This window comes from Trachinotus anak, unplaced genomic scaffold, assembly GCF_046630095.1.
Source record: "Trachinotus anak isolate AG129_WGS33_773 ecotype Australia unplaced genomic scaffold, CSIRO_AGI_Tana_v1 ptg000011l, whole genome shotgun sequence".
NCBI lineage: Eukaryota > Metazoa > Chordata > Actinopteri > Carangiformes > Carangidae > Trachinotus > Trachinotus anak.
In genome coordinates this window covers 7,090,872-7,110,720 of record NW_027273862.1, presented here as the reverse complement: position 1 = coordinate 7,110,720, position 19,849 = coordinate 7,090,872, and positions in this window count along the sequence as shown.

The window sequence follows — 19,849 nt, the reverse complement described above, 5'->3', positions numbered from 1 at the left end:
ACTCTGAGTCTGTGTGCTCTTGACACCCAATATCTAGACCTATTGCTTTCATCTCCTCGAGTATTGGTCTTCACTTATCTCACTCTCGTCATCTAACTTTAATCAAGTAAATGGATGCATTTAAGTGTTGCTAATTTCACTTTGGTAATTGCTTGTGTTTAATTAGGTTTGATCAAAAGAGTATTTTAAGTAATTTGAAGTTACCGCTGCAAAGTTCCCCAAAGTCAGTGCACATCTATAAAAACCATGACATGAAAAATAACCTTAAACTTGATGCATTGCATTTTGTTGCAAGGAGTCTGAGTAGTTTTAGAGGCCATTGCCCAACTGTGTCACAGGTTTGATCTTAGCCAGTGTGTATCCTACAAAATATCTCTATTTTCACAGTTTGCTTGTATGCAAAATATTATGATGAAAATGTGCACTGTGGTTCTGATTTTTAACTACTCAAAGTAAACCGTGTGCGTGCTTCTCTCCTTTCATGTTTGACTTTGCCTCACAGTGCAAAATCACACCAGATGTCTGTATCCTGCTACTTTATATCCAGCTCTGAACAGTAGATCCCTCTTGTCTCTCTGTTCACACACAGACCTGATGGCCTTAGCATCTGGCCACATGGCTGAATCTCTCTCTATATCTCGCTCAGCCCCCCAACCCCCCTTCTCCCCCTCTCAGCACGTAAAAGACCTGAATGACGTCGTCGAGGCCCTGTACAATTTTATTTAAGCCATTACAGTTCCTGGGAGCGTATTGGTGGGGGCTCAGTTCCACATGAGAGGACTTCCTCCTCACCAGGCAGTGTTTAAAGAAGAGCAACAGGTGGCTGCTGGCAGAGGGAACCTGAGGCTAAGTGGATGTCAAAGTGGAATTGTGGCTGAATCACGGCTATTTATTTGACCCTCCTCACATCTGCACTCTTCCCCTCTGAGAAGGAAGAGATGGGAGGGGAGACGAGCAGAGAGGCGTTTTGTTCGGCTTCTCTCCACAAGTTAATGTGGGGCTGGGGGTTGTGTGTGGGGGGTTGTAAGGGGTTAGGGGAAATTGTACATGGTATTAATTACAGCTCTGTGTTCACATGGCTGCTCCCGCGAAGTGTTTATGCATGGAAGTAACATCATGTGCGCACAACATGAAGAGGGTCAGCGGGATGTAGGTGTTTTTCCACGTGGCGAGTGAACACATCTTATCAATTCAGTGAGGTTCACATCAAGCTGCTTGATCCCCAGAGAGATGAATCTGATTCAAGTTTTTGATTAGGAGCAGGGCAAGAGTTTCCTTTCATTAACAGAGCTAATTTAGTTCGAAAATGTCTCTGAAAATATGTAGGTTATTAAAAATATATACTGTATATCAAAGAAATACACATCAAGCTATAAATTTAAATTGTGTAATCTACAATTATACAATTTTTGATTAATAATGAAAAATCTTTATTATAAAAATATACACTTTGGAGAGAATCAATTTAAATCCCTCGCACATTGCTCGTCTGTTTTTGGTGTTATCTATTCAAATAAAAACGTTTATGAGGAACTCAACATGTGGCTTTATGACATCATCCTTTCATTTTTGCTGTCGCATCTGCAAGTCTCCTTAACCTGCATTCACACACCACTTTGTGAGCTGAGCCAAGCAAGAGACTGTCTAAACACCGGCCGTGTGGAGGGTTATTGGCAGTGAAAAGAGAACAGTGGCCAGGTCTGGGAAGGATCCCTGCGTGTCTTTCCTGTTGGCCTCAGTGTTTCCATGCTGTTATCAACCCAACTGATAATGTGGAGCTCCGGGCTCTTTTTCTCAGGACCCACAGCACACTGCCTTACATTCTGATGGCGTGACACAGACCTCCACCACAGAGCCCCCTCTGTCTGAAGCAGAGCACGTTGCCAGGCCAGGACCCGCAGCTGGTACGCATATTGGTGGAGGATTCTGCCAGTCTGCCTACTATTACTGATACCTGAGGGTGTGTACGTATGTGCGGCCCTGTTTGCAGGTTTCAAGAGTTTCGTAAAATGTTGAGAAATCAGACAAAATGTGTATGGATTCAGAGCAGGAAGGGTCATAAGCAGTAATGTGGTATAGAAATTAAAAGTACGATGATCTGTGATGCTCTCTTGGTGATCACCGCAATGCACACATTCACCAAAATAAACAAAAAACTGTTATAGTCTTAAAATAGGCACTCATATGTTTTTCACTATTCATTATATGCTCCAATCTACTTATTATACTAATAATGCTATAATTTACTTAATTAATAAAAGATAATATTAAATAATATATAATCAGATAATAATAAAAGACTATGCATGTAATTTTCTGTTTTTATTAAATTTGAGATTACATGACAAAATGTAAATCCTTTCCAGGCACATTTTGACTCTCAGAGAAAACATTCTGCACCAGTGTTTTCGATCAAACATAGCAATCACAGTTGTTTTGGCCAATGTTTTGCTTCGTTGGTAAAAAACAATGGTGATTGCTACATTTTTCTGTTTATTACATGATGTGGCATAGCAACCAATACATAACTGCACAACACATCTTGGACCAGTCAGACTGCTGGATTGTTTGAGATTTCTTTGCTGAAAATAGTCCTTGAAAAATATGTAAGTTTGTATATGCACTGTTTTACTTTTATTTCATGTTATAATCTGAATATTGTCCAGTATAACATCTATTAGAAAAGTGAGGTCTTGGATGAAGAGAAAACTTAGTTAACATAGTTCATAGAAAGCTTTTTATGTACACTGTTCTCCCATATGATCATAATCAAAGAGCATTTGTTCTAATAAAGAATGATTTTTTCAGCTTACACTGCGCTTAAGATATCAGAAAATGCATCACATTACATTTCAGGTCTTGACTTATCAGCTGATTTAAAATGACAGTGAACATACCAAGCTATAACTAACAGGTTATTGATTACAGGTTATAAGTTACACAGTATGACTATTTCATTGCTGAATCAACAGTGTTAATGAATCATTCTCCACTGCCATGGCCCACTGCCTTCCTCCATGTCTGTAGCTAAGTGGGAGGTAGCTCCCAGACTGAGGCACAGTAAAGTTTATTAAACACATCAGCTGGTTTGCAGCAGACCATTACTGAAATGCTATATTCCAGCAATGAGAGATCAACAAATAGGCCTGGGAAATAACAAGCGAGAGGACTTTGGTCTTTTAAACCAGTGAGCATTATGCAAACTTTGAAGGAGGAATTTATTAAATCTCTTACAACAACTGAGGGGCTCTATATTTAACTTTGCCAGAGCACTTCGGACAAGTATTGGCTGTGGTTTCCAATTGGCTCTGAGAGCAGTCTGGTGGCTGCGAGGCAAACTTCTGGAGTCCCCGGTTCCTAAAATGAAACAGCTGCAGAGTGTGACACACTGAGAGCAGTGGGGCATAGGGAGGAGGAGTTTTCATGAATGAAGTCAGTGGGAAGGGGAGGAGAGAGGAAGCAACAGTAGCTTGGGGCTGAACACTACTACGTAGGTGTGTCATTAAAAGGGTTTGAGGGGTGTACAAAGTATGGGTGTGGACTCAGACATGGGTCATATAAGTTCAGTTTGATTCATAGTATAAGAGGGGAAACAGTGTTGTTGTTTACACTGGCTCAGGGTGCACAGCAACCCACTGTGTAATTTGTAGTGTAGTTTGCACAGATCTGCCCCCGGGGAGCCATGAGCGGCTGTCCTACATCGGCTGTTCCCCCACTGCCAGAGCCCAGTGTATCCCAGCGCTGCCCAGCCAACAGAGACAGAACAGAGCACCACTTGGACCATGCAAAGGTATATTAAAGTCCAACGCTGAAATTAAATTTCAGAGTCTGACTTTAGATGAACCTCCAAAGCTATCTAGCAGCCCTCCTGAACTCTGTGCCAGAACAATATCTGTATAATTAATAACCACAGGAAGAAAGAGAGAGAAATCCACTTTGCCAAGCCAAACCAGAGCCATGTGTATGACAATATGGCACGCACACACACATTGTTTGGATTGGTGAGACAAAAAAATGCACTATAAAATACTTTCTGCTGAATCTGTGGAAAATTGCAGAGAGAAGCAACACGCTCTTTGCGTTTACCTGTCCAATCAGCACTGGGAAGTTGGGCGGGGATGGCGTCCAGCTGGTGCTGGAGTATGACTAACAAAGCAGCACAATCTGGTGGTTATCCAATATACTTATTTTGTGTTATTACATATATGCAGACCTTCCTTACAGGCAAAAGCCCAAGTTCAAGAATGTGGTAGAAATGAAAAGTTAACAGGATGTGAAAATGGGTCACTTTACATCCACTGCATCACACATAGACAGTGTTTTTCATTTATCCTGCCTTGAACGTACTCGTTTGGTTTTACACACTGAACCAAATCATTATATTTTAACACAAATCTTTCAACCAAGCAGGAAGCTGGCAAGCTATTTTTTGCACCTTCTGCTTCCTGTAAATACGCAGCTTCTCTGGTTACATCTGCATCACATATGCCAACGGTATCTTACAGTGGTGTGAGTGCATAGCTTACATTTTTAAGACGGGTGGTCTCAGTGGTATTTAAAACCATTATTTTTATTAACCCGAGCATTCTTTGCACCCTGCCTGATCCCTTTTTCCTCCTTAATTTCAGTATTTTAAGCATCTTGTTTTTGAACTCACTTGCATGCCTTGTTTTTCTTGCTGCTTTTAATTATTTTGATACATAAAAAATAATAACAAAGCTTAAATTATACCTTTCATATGTGTTGAGCTACATACGAACTTTCTCACCCCGGCCTTGTTTCACTCTCTGCAGAGATGCTTGCGCTGTTCTTGCTGGTGTGTGGCCATCTATCTCACACCCCTCCTCGAGCTCTCCTGATCAATATGGTGAACCAGTGGTCATCATCACTCATTGCGAACCGACACACACAAGTGCATGTGTACGTATGCGCACACACTCGCATACATACAAACACACTATGGCCTTTTAAACCTCTGTATCTCCTAGTGTAAGCAATAGGACATAACCCGTAGAGCACATAATCCATCTGGCCTTGATTAATGGATTTAACATCCATTTTCAGACCCATACAATGGCCCTGTATGAATTTTATCAGCGTACAGTGACAAATAGCAGTTCTGTTCTCTGCTAAGAGCCCTCATTGTTCCTCTGGCTAAGAGTCATGCAGATGTCACCGCCTTGACCAGGCTGCCCAGAGTGGCGTGTTTAGAAAATATAAATGTAACGGGCTGTAGTCTGACATCATTGTCTCAGCAATATAGATGCCTATTTTGTCAGCAGATAATTGGTATAAATGTATGACTTGATACTATTTTGCCAGAGAATAACATCCAGGCTCTGTGTAATTTTAAGGGGCGGTGGTGTAATTGCGCTTGTGTTTGTTTTGCTGTGGGTCTTATGAAATAAAATGTCAGCATTTTCGTAACATGAAAGATAACAAGAATATGTGTTTGCCTCAGAGATTCTATTTTACATGCACACGTATTACAGCCAACCAAAAGATTCACAGTGAGTGTATGCATTTAGATGGCATCCTCTCAGCATTCATTTGGAAAGTTGCAGAGTTACGCACGGCATCATCTTTGTTGTTAGCATACCCAGTCTGTTGACTGTAATATCAGTAGGCAATGAAGCACTGATCAGGATGGCATGATTAGCTCCTGGATCTTGATGCCCAGGCACTGAATAATGCAGCTTTTTCCTCTGAGGCCCTGTATCCTTTGGGCCCTGTCATTGAAGATGCCCTCGCATCTCATCTCTCACTGACAAATGGAAATGTTCTCCAAATAAGAGTTTACATCACTCTGAGAGGCTCAGTGATGAGGTTTTTACAATGGTAAACGGCCTGGCCTAAGTGGCATGCGTCTCCCTCTGAGTATGTCTCCTGACTGTCCTCCTAATGACTCAGAGAATATGCACGCCGCTCCATTTATGGGCAGTAAAAACAGTCATCCAGCCGCATGCTAACAGACTGTGAAGAGCACCATAAAAACGGTCTCCGTCATATTCACTTACAGCATAGTGCAGACTAGCAGCTCAACTGGCTGTCATAACATCCAGGAGGACTGTCACTGAGCTCCATGGTATACCTCTCTGCCCATCATGAGCAGCCAAACATGAAGTAAAACAGCAGGCGTGCCCTCCACCGCTACACAGGGTGACATGAACTAGCAGCCCCACGCATAGGAAGTGACATAAACAAGCAGGCCCCAGAGAGGAGGGCGATCAGTGGCGATGATGAGCGACTCTCTGGATGCTCCTTGACATGTGCTGCTGTGGCAGTGACGGGGTGAAGGGAGCAGAGGAGGCAGGGAGCGGAAGTAAAGGGGGGGTTGTGGGGGTCTGCAGGGGCACGCGGTAGAACTGTGCGCACGACTGCATTATCTGGCTGATTTAGTTATGACAGCTGGTGCCCAAGAGGAACGTAGCAGTGGGGAATAGGATCACCCAGGCTGCAGACAAATGATGATGAAGAGATCACTTTAAAGAACAATCTCCATAATATTTCATGCTCGCTCGGCAGCTCCCAGGCAGCCCGGGCTGCAAGGCTAACTGCTCTATCAATTGATTTGATTCACTGCCGGAGCTAGTCCTCGCACATAGTATTTCAAATAAATGACACAGCAGATAGGAATGATATCTACATCAATATTAACCCTGAAAAGAACTAATGGATGCCGGCTGCAATTTGCACTATATCCTGAGTAATGCATGTGAGGCAGAAGGCAGGTGATGGAAGAGTTATAACTCAGGCTTTTCCTGTCTCCCCCCAAGGCACAAGAGGATACAATTTGACCTACACCCACCCCACCCAACACAAATATACAAGCTACATCTTTCCTCCTCCCTAGGCAACCATTTGTTTTTGTATTTATAAAGCACATTATGGCAGACTAGGCTAAACTAAACCATCTCTCAGGCTTGTGGAACACAAAAGCAGTTTATCAGATAAATCACCCTTGACCAGTTAGCTATTAGAGCAGCCAGGAAGTAGAGTCCAGGCACGTATGGTGCTTATAATGATAGCATAGTTGCCTTTTATTAATGCGTGGACATGATGCATGCTCCTGTGTTGCAGTGGTTTAACATGGCTCAGCACTCTTTAACCTGATCCCACTTACTAACCTGCTGTATTATGAATTCAGATCAGGTACAGGGATAGATATACAGATATTTCCTGATAAAAACAGGCCACAGTGGCTTTCCATACAGGGGCCATTACTTTTAGACAGAGGTGCAATGTATGTTATTACAAGGTTTACTATTGATTTAGTTCAATTTCCTGTTCTTTTACTATAATGAAGTGTACTGTAAGTAGCACACAGACAAGATAATATACACATTAAAACACCTATTGCTCAGGTCAGGTGTTTGATTCATTGCTGTGAGATACCTTTAGGTGGCAACACTTGTGTAAAGGTGATGCCAGAACATTCATTAGCCTGGATGATGTTCACTGAGTAGCTACTGATCACTCCTGTCCCTGATATCTGACCCCTGCCCCAGTAAGAAGAGACCTGAACCACAAACACACACACACACAAACACACAGAGACAGACACAGACACACACACACACAGACAGTGGGAGGTTTGGGGCTTGCCAATAAGGTGGTGATTAATCACAGAGCTGATGAGAGTGTGTAGGGTTTCCATCAGGGATGCTTAATGAATGTCAAAATAATACGAGCATCTCTGATTGCTCAGGTCAGCAAGCAGTGTGTGTGTGTGTGTGTGTGTGTGTTTGTGTGTTTGTGTGTGCATTTGGGGGTGAGATGGGCAGGAGGAGGGAGTAGGTGGAGAGCTGCGCTTTAGCCCAGACCCCCACTACTGAGCAGTCTGCTAATGAGTCCACTAGAGACCCACCCAATACCTTTGATTGTGATGCCATGGAAGAGAGGGGAGCAGTGCAATCTTTAGCTGGATTAAGTATCTCTTAAGGAGATCTACTTTCAGCCACAATGTTATCAACCCTTGAGTGTGTATTAATTAGGCCTATTGCAGAGGCGAAGCGGACGAATTTGCAGGATTCCCTCTACTCTCCTGCAGACACACATACACACACAAGTGCACATGCAGAACAAAAAAAAAATGCATCTAATAGCCTCTTCACTCCCACACAAACACAAGCCTTCTGTTCTGTGTTACAGTGCATTTTATTTCAAGAAGAAAAGGCATACATGTTTAAAGTGAAGCCTACACCTCAGCCTACATGTTCCACAATGTTGCATGCTTTAATTTGACACCCCATTACATTGCCATCTACATGTTACATCCACACATCTGTATGCATGTTTAGGTATTATATACATCATCCTGTTCTCATTAGCAGGGCTTTTGATATGAAGTGATGCATTATCTACGCACTAGGCAACAGTTGATTGACTGTGGGCCGGTAATGCTGTTTAGCCCCACTTAGAGCAACCTGGCTTTGATGTAAGTACATATTTCCTGGTGAAGGGGTTGTTATAATTTTAAACATTCCCTTACTCATCATATGGAGCTCTGACATTGTTGCGGTTCACTTGCTTTTTTTTTTATCTCTTACATGTGTTTCCTGGATGTGAAAGCCACTATTTTCCTCTTCCCTGCAAGTCATCAAGAAAACCTCTGTTAACTGGCCTGCAGGTTTATTGTTTACCTTTTTTATCCTGTATGGATAAAACCCTTCAGCATATGCTAACAGAGGTTATTGCACAAATCACTGATATTCAATCCATTTGCCCCCCCACCCCCACCCCCACCTCCTTGCCCCCAACTCCATCATAACCCGGATGTTTAAGAAGCATGTCCAACTGGTATGTTTTGACTTGGTTTAAGTGGTGTTTAATGACAATGGACTAGCTGTTCTGTTCCGGAGCTGTGTTAAGAGTTTCTAATCAAACGTTCTGCTCCATCAATAATGCAGCGCCTTGGATACCATGGAGGATTTAATTGTGGGTGTAGGGCTGATAGGGAGAGCCTTGGCTAGGGGTGTCTCGTTGCACTCTTTAATTAGAGACCCCCGTCATGTCAAGAGTGGGAGTCCTGGGTGTTTACTATGCAGCAACGTGCCCAGCACTACTTTGGCAAGAACCCCACTGTAACCCTGCCATCAGCTACCGCTCATAGCTGGCTCTGTCTGGAGGACACAGTGAGGTGGGCAGGGAGAGAGAGAACTCGAGAGGAGAAAAGAGAGGAAAGGAAGGAGGGACAAAGAGAGCGTGAAGAAAAATTTATATATATATATATATATATATATATATATATATATATACAGTAATCCATTAAAAGCAATGTGAGTAAATCTAGTATTTTTAGACACTGTTGATATATATCAAAAGTAAATAAGTATATTCAGTAAAATGAACAATTTCAGATTAACTGTTTCAGTTTCACCAAATGCTGTATGAATAACACACCAATTTCATATTACTACACATTGTTTTTACACTGCATGTCTTTTGACGCCACGTCATTTCTCTACCGACTAACCCCTAAGCTAACCAAAGTGTTACTCAATGAAATCTAAAAATGCATAGAGATGGCTCACAAAACGTCCCTGAAAGTCACTGAAACGCAATCCATTTAAGTACTTCAGATAGTTTCATTACTGATGTATTTTCCTTAAAAGAATTTATGTAATTATTGATCCAACCAACTCCATATTCTTAAATGTAAAACAGTTGATTCTGCTTGCATATATACTTGAAGCTATTGATAAATGAAGCAATGTCAAATCTGAAATGTTGGAGAGTGGAAACTTAAAAAGTTGCTTTCTCTAACTGTGAAAACTAGAGATACTGCCATGTTTGTTCATTATGTATTTTTGTCTTGGATCATTACCTTTTCTGAACACTACTAGACACCACAGTGATAAACTAGGGAACATGAAGTGATAAAAGTGCAAAGGGATGAAAAACTGAATTTTGAGGTGAAGATAAAAATATTAAAATGAAAATGTTCAGTGCTCTCTCCCTCTGAAGGGTGTCAGGCCCAGATGTGCACTTCTGTCACGGTTATTAAAGCAATTATTGATAACAGGCCTACATTCCACTTCTGAAGTCTCAGCATCATGTTTTTTATAAAATCAATATGCCCCCCCTGGCCCTTATCTGCCATCCAAAAGAAAAATGACAGAACAAATTTGTAGTATGATGGATGATGGTGCCTTTATGTGGCTCATGTAATGGAGCTGGTGATAAGGAGTTGAATGGACTTCCAATTAGGAAGCTCCCTCTCTTATAGTGATATGGATTAGTATATTGTTTGAAATGGTGACCTGGCTTCATTGAATTGGCAATCTGACTACAGAAGAGAGTGACAGACAAACTGGGAGCAAAATGAGGTCAATGGGATGACATGGTGGTTACTGGGTCTGTCCTCCAACCAGATGCAAACAAGTCCATCACTTTTAATATGTCCTACACTGAACCTTGGCCTGGTTGTAGCTGACCTGATGTTCAGGTGAAATGTGGAGATGTGTGCAATTTTCAGTGAGAAACATGAAGAAACAAATTACATAATTTGTGTGTTATAAAGGCAAAACAAATCCTCTCACATTTGACCTGGAGGCTTTAGAAGCTGTGATCCATCTTAATGTTTGCTAGCAGTAAAGTGGTCAAGACGGAGAGCTGCAGAAGAAGATATCATTCAGTGTCTAATCATTCTATCAAGCCTCAATGTGCCTTGTGTTTGTGGGGTGTCAGAGGTGGAGGGAGACCCCGGCCAAACGTCAGGTGTCACACTCAGCGCCAATGAATGGACAATGGCTATCCATCAATCTTCCATGCCAGCTTGTCTCACGGCCTGAAACCAACTACAATGTCCATCTCAAAGCAATTTGATCCCTTCAGCTGACTCATTCATCAGCCTGGTCTCATTTGCAATCCAGACTGGTTTCCTGAAGAGAGGAGAGCTGGATTCAAAGGAGAGGATGGTTGCGAAATATTGAATTTGAGGGAACCAATGACCAGTGGTCCTAAATATTGCTTGGAGCACAGTAGGTGAGTGATGGCCTTTATCCCAGCACCATGGTGGCTCATTTTTTTAGTTGATGGATTGTTTATCAGTTGGCTCGAACAGACATGTATCTGAGTAGCTGGAGGGAAGTTTAGAGGGCTTTTGTGCAGCAGCGCTGTAGCACAGCCATGTACTTCCCCTTCAGCCAACTGACCTCCTCGGGTCATCAGGACTTAAGTAAGAGTGAAAGTCGCTTTAAATGGAGCGAGGCTCCCAGGGACCCAGCCTTGGCTGAGCAGCTGCTGCCGGCCGGCGACTATTACTTTTCCAGGGGCTGACTTTGATGTTTTAACAATCCATACATATTGATTCAGACTGATAATAAACAATTTGATTAGCCTCTTTCTATAGGCTGTCATTTCAATCACTTTCAGAGCTCCGATGGAGTGGAAGTGAGGGGCTGTGGAGGGAGGGAGGGATGAGGGAAGGGCAACAGAGATGGAGAGACGGAGAGAGAGAGGCCAAAGCTGAAAGAGAGGGTGGAGGGCTAGAGCCCCCTCCTCAGACAGAAAAAGGAATCCAGCCCTGATTAGGCCTCTGCCTTTGGTGAATTGGACAAGACAGCTGAGCTGCCAGGTTATTAACTCCCTCAGAAAATTCTCAGCCCTCTCTCAGGCCGGCCTGAATACTGCGATCTGGATCGATAAGCAATCTCCGGTGTGTACCAAATGCCTGCTGGATTCATTTGTCTCCCAGCACCCTCTCCCTCCACTGGACAATACACCTGCACAACCAAGCCCCCACCACTCACTGTCTCTCCAACTCCCTTCTTTCCTGAATGCCGTTCTCACTCTCTCTCCTCTCCCTCTTTCTTCTCCACCCTCCATCCTTCCTCACCTCTCTCACGTTCACTCACTGGAGTCTCTGTCACTTTTTAAATAATGACCCTGGGGCTGAAAGAACAACTGCCTGCCTCTATTTCATCACGGCAAGTCCCTCTCCTGCAGGCCTGGGTGACCAAGCTGTCTAGGGGAGGGAGAGCAGGGGAGAGAGACAGAGAAACTGAAAGAGAGCGAGAGAGAGAGAAAGAGAGAGAGGAGCAGCAGAGGGGTGTTTGCCCACGGCGATGGGGAAGGTGGGGGCTGCAGCAGCATCATGACTGACAGAAGCACAGATGTCACCATCAGAGCTCAATCTAAGCATATAAATGACTAGCTCATGTCAACTTTCTAGTAAACATGAAAACATATAAAGTAGCTGCTGTTATGTTTGATGCACAGATAGAATCAACCATATTTCCTCTCTACTTATTATTGAGCTGTTTTGTGCTGTCAGTGTGGGAGAAGATGTTGCCCCTCTGAGAAAATCCCAGCACTGACACTGTGTTCTGAATATACTTTAACGTGCTGAGGTTCAGCAACCAGCCAGCATTTCTTATATTGTCCACTTGTGTCACACATTTAGCTCTCAGAGAAAAGCAGCTCATACTCGGGCTCCCTTACACTCAAAGCAAGGCTGTCTTTGTGGAGGAGAAGTAAAGATGGATTTACATAGTGATTGTGTTTGCTGATTTGGCAGGGCTTCAGCTGATAACTTTTAGTGATTCGCTGCAGCATTGATCTCCCAGATGGATTTATTGACGAGGATGGACGGTTGAGGGTGGGGGAGGAGTTGGTGGGAGAGGAGGTGTGGGGGTGTTGGTGAGGTGATATGAGGAGAAAACAGTAGATAGCCACTCAGGCAAGGTGGACAGTGGATGAGCTTGATGTTACCTGCCTTTACTTGTTTTGGGAGTTATTCCCCCAAAGGAGTTACAAGCCATGCTGTTCCTCATAGCTCATTTCTGTGGTTTGTCTTTTCTGTTGTCTTCCTATTGTCTCTGTGTGGCTGCAGAGTTGTGACCCCAGGGGGAATTGTCTGTCAGCATACAATAAAGGCAAGGCCTGCAACCGAGGACTCCCATTTCTCAGGGTTAATTGTCAGAGACAATGCGCGCCACTGAAAACACAGTCTATGAAGGATAAACCTGGCGGATGTTTAGATTTTCTTATCACTGTAATCTCTCATGGAGCAAAATCAGGCTGGAGCTGCAAAGATGCTTATAAGCAGAGAGAGGGGGGAAAAAACGGTGAAGGAAATGCAGTTATTAAAAGGAGCTCTGTAAATATTTGAGAGGACTTAAATGAAGCGAACAGCAAAACACTCAACAGACAGGGTGCTGTTCTTAGGCAGGGATGTGAGACAGACCAAACAGGAAGTCCCTCAAAAATGTATGATGGAGTTTTTAATCAGTCAAAGATGGCTTACTCATCAGGGGTTGATTGCAATGGAACAGTTTTGGTTCATAATGTTTTTTCCTTTGTAAGATCACAGGCTGTGATATCATCAAAGAAAAATTGTAATAATGCACTTGTCTGAAAACACATCTTTTGATTGCTGTAATTGCAGTCCTGCATAATGACAACATTAACCCTGCCATGTGATGAGTCTGATCTAAGTTAGCACAGTTTACCTTATAATGTTGTCTGATGTACACCACAAAGTGCTGCCTTAAAAACACTGAACCTCACTAATTTACTCAGAGTCAGACCAGCCCTGGGCAGTTCCCATTTTGTACCTTTGTCAACTGCTTCAAACCATTTAACCTCCTCTGTAACTCTATCCCAGCAAGCACTTTTTCACTAGCATTTCTTTTTTTCCCTTTTCAAGGTCATTCGTAATGTGGAATCTATAAAATTCTCAATGAAGAAAGTTATTTGAATTCTTAGATTTTAATGGCTGAGCTTAAAAATTCCCATTTCAGACCTGCAGTTTGAAATGATCCTACAGCGTCTATGTCAGCAGATGAAATTACTGAGGGTAATTGCTCTCACGCCATGCCTGTCTCGCTCTTTTTCTCTTTTGCACATACAGCACACACACCTCACACCCTTTTTCTTTTATATATTTTGCATATAGGTATTTTAGATTTTGCAGACATTCACATTGCTGCTAGAGGCATGGCACAAAACATTATTCACACCACACATCTTTCATGTAACACCAACCTTACACTATGGCTAGAAAGATCTAAAGTACAGTAATGTGACAGTGGCATTTGTAGGGGAAAAAATCTTCTCTCTGCTTTGCTGTCTTCTTTTAAAGTTTGTTGTTTGTTTCTAGTGCATACTGACATAAAAACTGTATTACAAGAGGAAGCACTGGGTTTTTAGCAAAATGAATGCTGTACTTGGTTTATGTCATTTCTTCAGTAGAGTTCACCACACAAGAGATACTTAGTTTAAATAGTTTTAGGTCCCAGATGGGTAAACAGAGTGGCCAGAGCTGGGGCATGTTTTTTGTGTTTATATTTGTCTCTCTTTACCCATGGTGACTATCACTATTATTACCCTGTGTGTATTTATTAGCAGTATAGCTCAAGGGATTGCAATGCTGCTCTGTTCATCAGTCCACCACTTTGACCACCACAGACCAAAATAGCTCAACTATCATTTAGATTGGCAAACATTTTGTATAGATATTCTTGATCCACCAAATATAAAGCCTTAAAATTTTAGTGATCCTGCGACTTTTCACAAAGCTTCAATTTGCCCAATAATTTGGTTTTTGACAAAATACCTACAAAATGTAATTACGCTCCCATTGTGGTTTAGTAGTTTGGTGCTAATTAGCAAATGTTAGCATACACACAAAATCAAGAGGCTGAAAATTACACCTGCTAAACATTAGCATGTTATCATTGTCTTTGTGAGCATCTTAGCATGTGGATGTTAGCATTTACCACTGTGCCTGAGTAGAGCCTCCTAGAGCTGTTAGAAATGACCGATGCTGTCATCCCTCTTCAGAGGAAAGACTGAGCACTGCAATGATCCAAGAGCATTCATGGACATACCTTAACTCTGCCACAGAGAGGCAAAAAATGAAAAAGGAAATATACACATAATTACAAATTATTTGTTCAATGTAATAAAACTGCATATACTCTCCAGGTGTTGAGAGTCTTGCTCCTTGTGGTTACCTTGGATTAGTAAAACTCTCTCTCTCTCCCTCTCTCGCTCCCTTCCTGACAGTGACGGTAATGTGTGAGTAGGTGAGCCACCCTCAGGGCTCTGTACATCCACGTCCACCTCAATATAAATCAGCACTTGTCATCAGAGACTCATATCACACGCTCTGATCCCGCGTCCCCTCCTCAAACGCGCAGATTCCTCCTTGTTGTTCGATACCGTACGAGACGCCAGTGGCCAGAGCATTAAACCTGTCCAGCCTCACCAGCAGTGTCTCCCTTTCTGTGTCGCTTTGTTTTCTCCCTCCTAGACCTGTAGGTGCTCCTGCACGGTGACGTTAAACAGATGTGACTGCATTAGATTCAGCCCAGACAGCAGCACACCTCTGCTGCCCTGAATGCATTCTATAATTATCCACCACACCTTGTATCAGGAAGTCAGCTCATGTCAAAAGTGCAAGTGAAAGCTGGGGTCACTGTCAGGAAAATGAGTCTGATAATGACTAAGGGCCAAAGAAGCTGCAGAGGAGTGAAATAAGATTTAGATAGTGTTGTAGGAAACATGCTGTCTGACTACAACAGTGGCTTGTTGGCTGTAATTTCAGACAGAGAATGTATAAATGTATGTCTGGCAATGTATCTTTTGTACCTTGCATTGTTTGTGATGTCCTGCTGAGACTGAATCAAGACAGACACTATGTCATTTTGTAGGTGATTCTTATTCTAAGATCAACTGTGTCACCCTTCAATGATGAGACATCAAGAGGCACAAACATTACTTAACAACAAATCTAAGAGTTTACCTCTTCATCATCTTAGTGTGTTTTATGGCAATCCATACAAAAGTTTTTGAGTCATTAGACATTTCATTCAAAACAACAAATGACAATTCATATAACCCCAATCTCATGGTGGCACCAAAGTCATTAGGATTCATCCTCTGTGGAACATGAATGTCAGTGAAAAGTTTATTGGCAATCTATCTAAAAATTGTTGAGATATCTCCATCAGTGTGGTGCACTCATCAAGAACAGACCGACAGTGCCATCGCTAGAGCCTTGTCTTGGCACGTAATGGCAATATCATGCGTGTTGTTTTACAAACCTTACAGTGGAAAAATGAGCAACCATGAGTGTGTGTAGAGATTCTTTTTAAAAACCAAGGCCCACTGCTCTCTAACATTTACTGGGATTTTTACATGCATTGACTTAAAAACGGTTAATTTCAAAATAAAGACCCAGTGCATTAATATTTGTAATGGAGGTAAGTGCTGCATATATAAACATCATCTAGAATTAGAATTCATTTGATGCCTCAGAAATTATTTGATGGAGGAGGAGCAGCTGCCTTGGCCTGGATTCATCCAACTACTCTGATTGTGGCCACTGATTGATTTTTAAGTTTGGAAGAGGCAATCAGTAAATACCATCCAATCAGGGGCCAAGAACATAGAAAAGATTAGACAATTTGAGGTAATCAATGAAAATATTCTCTGATTTGTAGGCGTTCAATGACTGCCATAAATCAGGCATCATAGCACACGAGTTAGTTAGCAATAAAACAAAAGGCCGGCGACAGGCAAACTATAAGAGATGAATTAAAGGTCTGAGGGAGGAAGTGCCGACTAGCGTGGTAATGAGACAGAATTACAGGCCACAGATTCCGGCCTGCTTCCCTTGCAGAAGCTGTCAACAACTAATGGGCTGCAGCGAGTGCTGCTATCTGTCATCCTGCTTCCTGTCCACATATTTACTCACTTATTTATAGTCTTGATGCAATATCATCATTTTTAATGTTAAACAACCTCCACTCCCAGCAAACACAGACTCCTTCTTCAGAGAACAGGATATGGGTACAGACAGGATATTGCCCTTGGTAAGTCACAATTAACTTACATTTTAGAAGCCAGTCGTAAACTCTGGAACTGCACCTTGATGAATATAAATAATAATATGTGACTTACAATTTTATTTCCAGCAAGGTAAGGTTTTTTTTCACCATGATCATAACTGGTATAGAGATGGAGCTCAGGGCATGGCAGTCTTGTGGGTTGTAGGGTGACCAACAGGTCACAGTATGTGTCTATCAGCTGCAGAATGGCCCATAAACATGCCTGTAAGAAAAACACAGACTCCCAAGCTGCTCCATCATTCTAAGGTGCTGTGGTTAAGACTAAGACTGTTGTCTTCACGGAGGATGTTCCCACTTAGGACGGTGGAGCTTCATGCTGTCTTGGCAGGGAGTCGGAGCAAAGGCGCTCAGTCTTAATGGACTGACTAGACAGATGATCCTGACAGCGACCTGCGCAAATGCTTTTGATTCTATCATCTGCCATGGGTCGGGCTGCTTTATCAGAGGAATTACCTAAAGTGCCTCTTATTTCATCATCCAGTATGTCAACGAGATGGCATTCTTTTAAGTTATACTCACCCCAAACAATCACTGTATCATACATCACACAACAAGCTCTGAAATATCACTGTTAGGAGCCCAGGCCAGGTGCAGAGTCATTAACCTATGCTGCAGTTTGAGAGCAAGGTCATTATAGAGAGCTCCTGCAACGTTTGTCTGAGAGCGGCTTTTGTTATTTGACCTCTCTTTCATAACACTATCAACACGAACATGCATCAATAAATTAATTCCCTCCTCTCCTGGGCAGCTACGAACGATGAAGGAATGCATTTTTCAACTATGTATAAATCACCTCATGTCAGTATCATACCTCTGTACTAGTTAACTGAATTGACTAACCCAAGATTTTTTTTCCTGAAGTGCAGTTACCTTTGATATCTCCTTTCTTTAGCATGTCAAAGCAGTTTCTTCACTGTCTTCAAGAGTTTATTCTTCCTTATTAGGATACAGTGCAAGACACAGAAAATATACTACCTGCGAATAACACCGTGTCTAAAGAGATGACATAGTGTAAGCAGCATGTCAACACAACAGCCACAGTAGCTTCAGTGCTCCATGTGTGTCTACACAGGAGGCGTTCAGCCATGGTATTGAGTTGTAGGTCAACCGCGTTTTGGAAGTGCTCAGAGCACAATAAACAATTCACTGTAGTTATGCACATGGAATGCTGGAAAATAGACATCATGTATAAAAATTATACTTCAGGCCTCATTCATGAGCGTATCACACAAATAAAAGTTAGGAACATATCAGTTCAAAACGTTTCATGTAAGCACATTATTATGGTTACTGCCATTCATTCATTTTAACTAATTAATATAAGTTGTACTCGCTTGTGGACCATGTGTCCGTGTGGATGTAACAAATGCTCACTTGTGGATGCATACATGGACAGCTGCTGATACCACGCACCATATTTGTTTTCATTTCTGCTCCTCTTGTGAGGTCATTGTGACCTTGACCTTTGACCTCCAAAATCTCATCAGCTCATTCTTGAGTCCAAGTTAACTTTTGTGCCAAATTTAATATAGTTCCGTCAAAGCATTACTGAGATATCACACTCACAAGAATGGGATGGACAGATGGATGTACATGCATACGTGTGCATGGACGGACTACCCAAAAACATTACGCCTCCATTTCTGGTGCCAGCGCGGAGGCATAAAAATTGGCTAGTCAGTAAACCCCTTCACCAATCTTAGCTTAGTAGCTGTAACAAATCAGGCCTGTCAAGTTTTGGATTTCTTCGTATGCTGCAGCAGTGTACATAGCATTATAGCAAGGTCAGTACTTGATGTCAAAGGAGTTTGGAGGATGGTGTCTTTTTAAGTCTTTCGAAAACAAAAAAGCAAAAGTATAAGGCATGGCTAAGATAAAGATGGTGTGTTTATCTGCTGTAATGTCCGCTGCAAATGTTTGGATTAATTTTACTTTCCCATAGAGTGGAGTAGTGGCCAACAGTTAAAGAGACTGTTCAGTTCTGTGTGAATTACACTGGGAACACACTGCCTGCGTTGCATGTGCGTGGCAGCTGCATCGCTGAAGTGCTGTGGCTTGCATTAATGTGTTCACACTGGCTGTGTGTCTGCTGAGTCACTGCTACTGACAGCTCCATCTTTTTACATAGAGTTTGCAGGCTGCTCAAATGTTGGATTTATATTAATTATAAATTAAATTCTGGTTTGTTTTTGACAAAATATCACTAAAATGCCAGTCTCCTCATGCAGCTGCCAAAATGGTTAAAAAATATGGTTATATTTTGTCATGTCTGTGGGATATTCAGATGCTGCCACACATTGACACTATAGTGCACAGTGTTAATTTTATGTAAAGTTGCTGGATGTCAATATGACTATCAACAGGTCTTTTCCCTGTCTATTTTTGCTTGGAGCTGCATACCTCACTCATGAAAAATAGGCGAGACTCTAAATCACACATAACGCAGCCGAAAGGTGTGAGACGCAGTGTGTCCTCTCACGGGCGCTGAAATGAAACCCAAGATGATTCAGAGCTGCCATGCCCACAAAGCCAGTGTGTTCCTGGCCTTATGCTCATTTAAGTCAGATCAAATTCTGATAAATTAGTACATATGGAAACACTTGCACATTGATAATGAAGAGACACTTCGATATATATATTCTCATACATATATTCTGTACAATGAATACAAAAGGCAAGGCCTCATATATAGTGTAGACGGATAATGCAAAACAACAGCACGACGTGTGTTAATCGTGTGGGTAGAGGCATGTGCTGGTACAGTACTGACTCCTCTGACTTTGCTTACCCTTGGAAAGCTTTCTGCGCCCTATGATCCAACATCTGAAGAGCTGATAAAAACCCTTCAGTTGCCTCAAAGCAGCTGCGAGGCTTAACATTGTCAAAAAGGGGTTTTTATTTCCCTACCGTTTCGACCTCCTGTGTATATTTTATTGAGCTGTTCTCATCCCACAGCGGTGCGCAGCAGCCATAAGCTACCGAAAATGTAT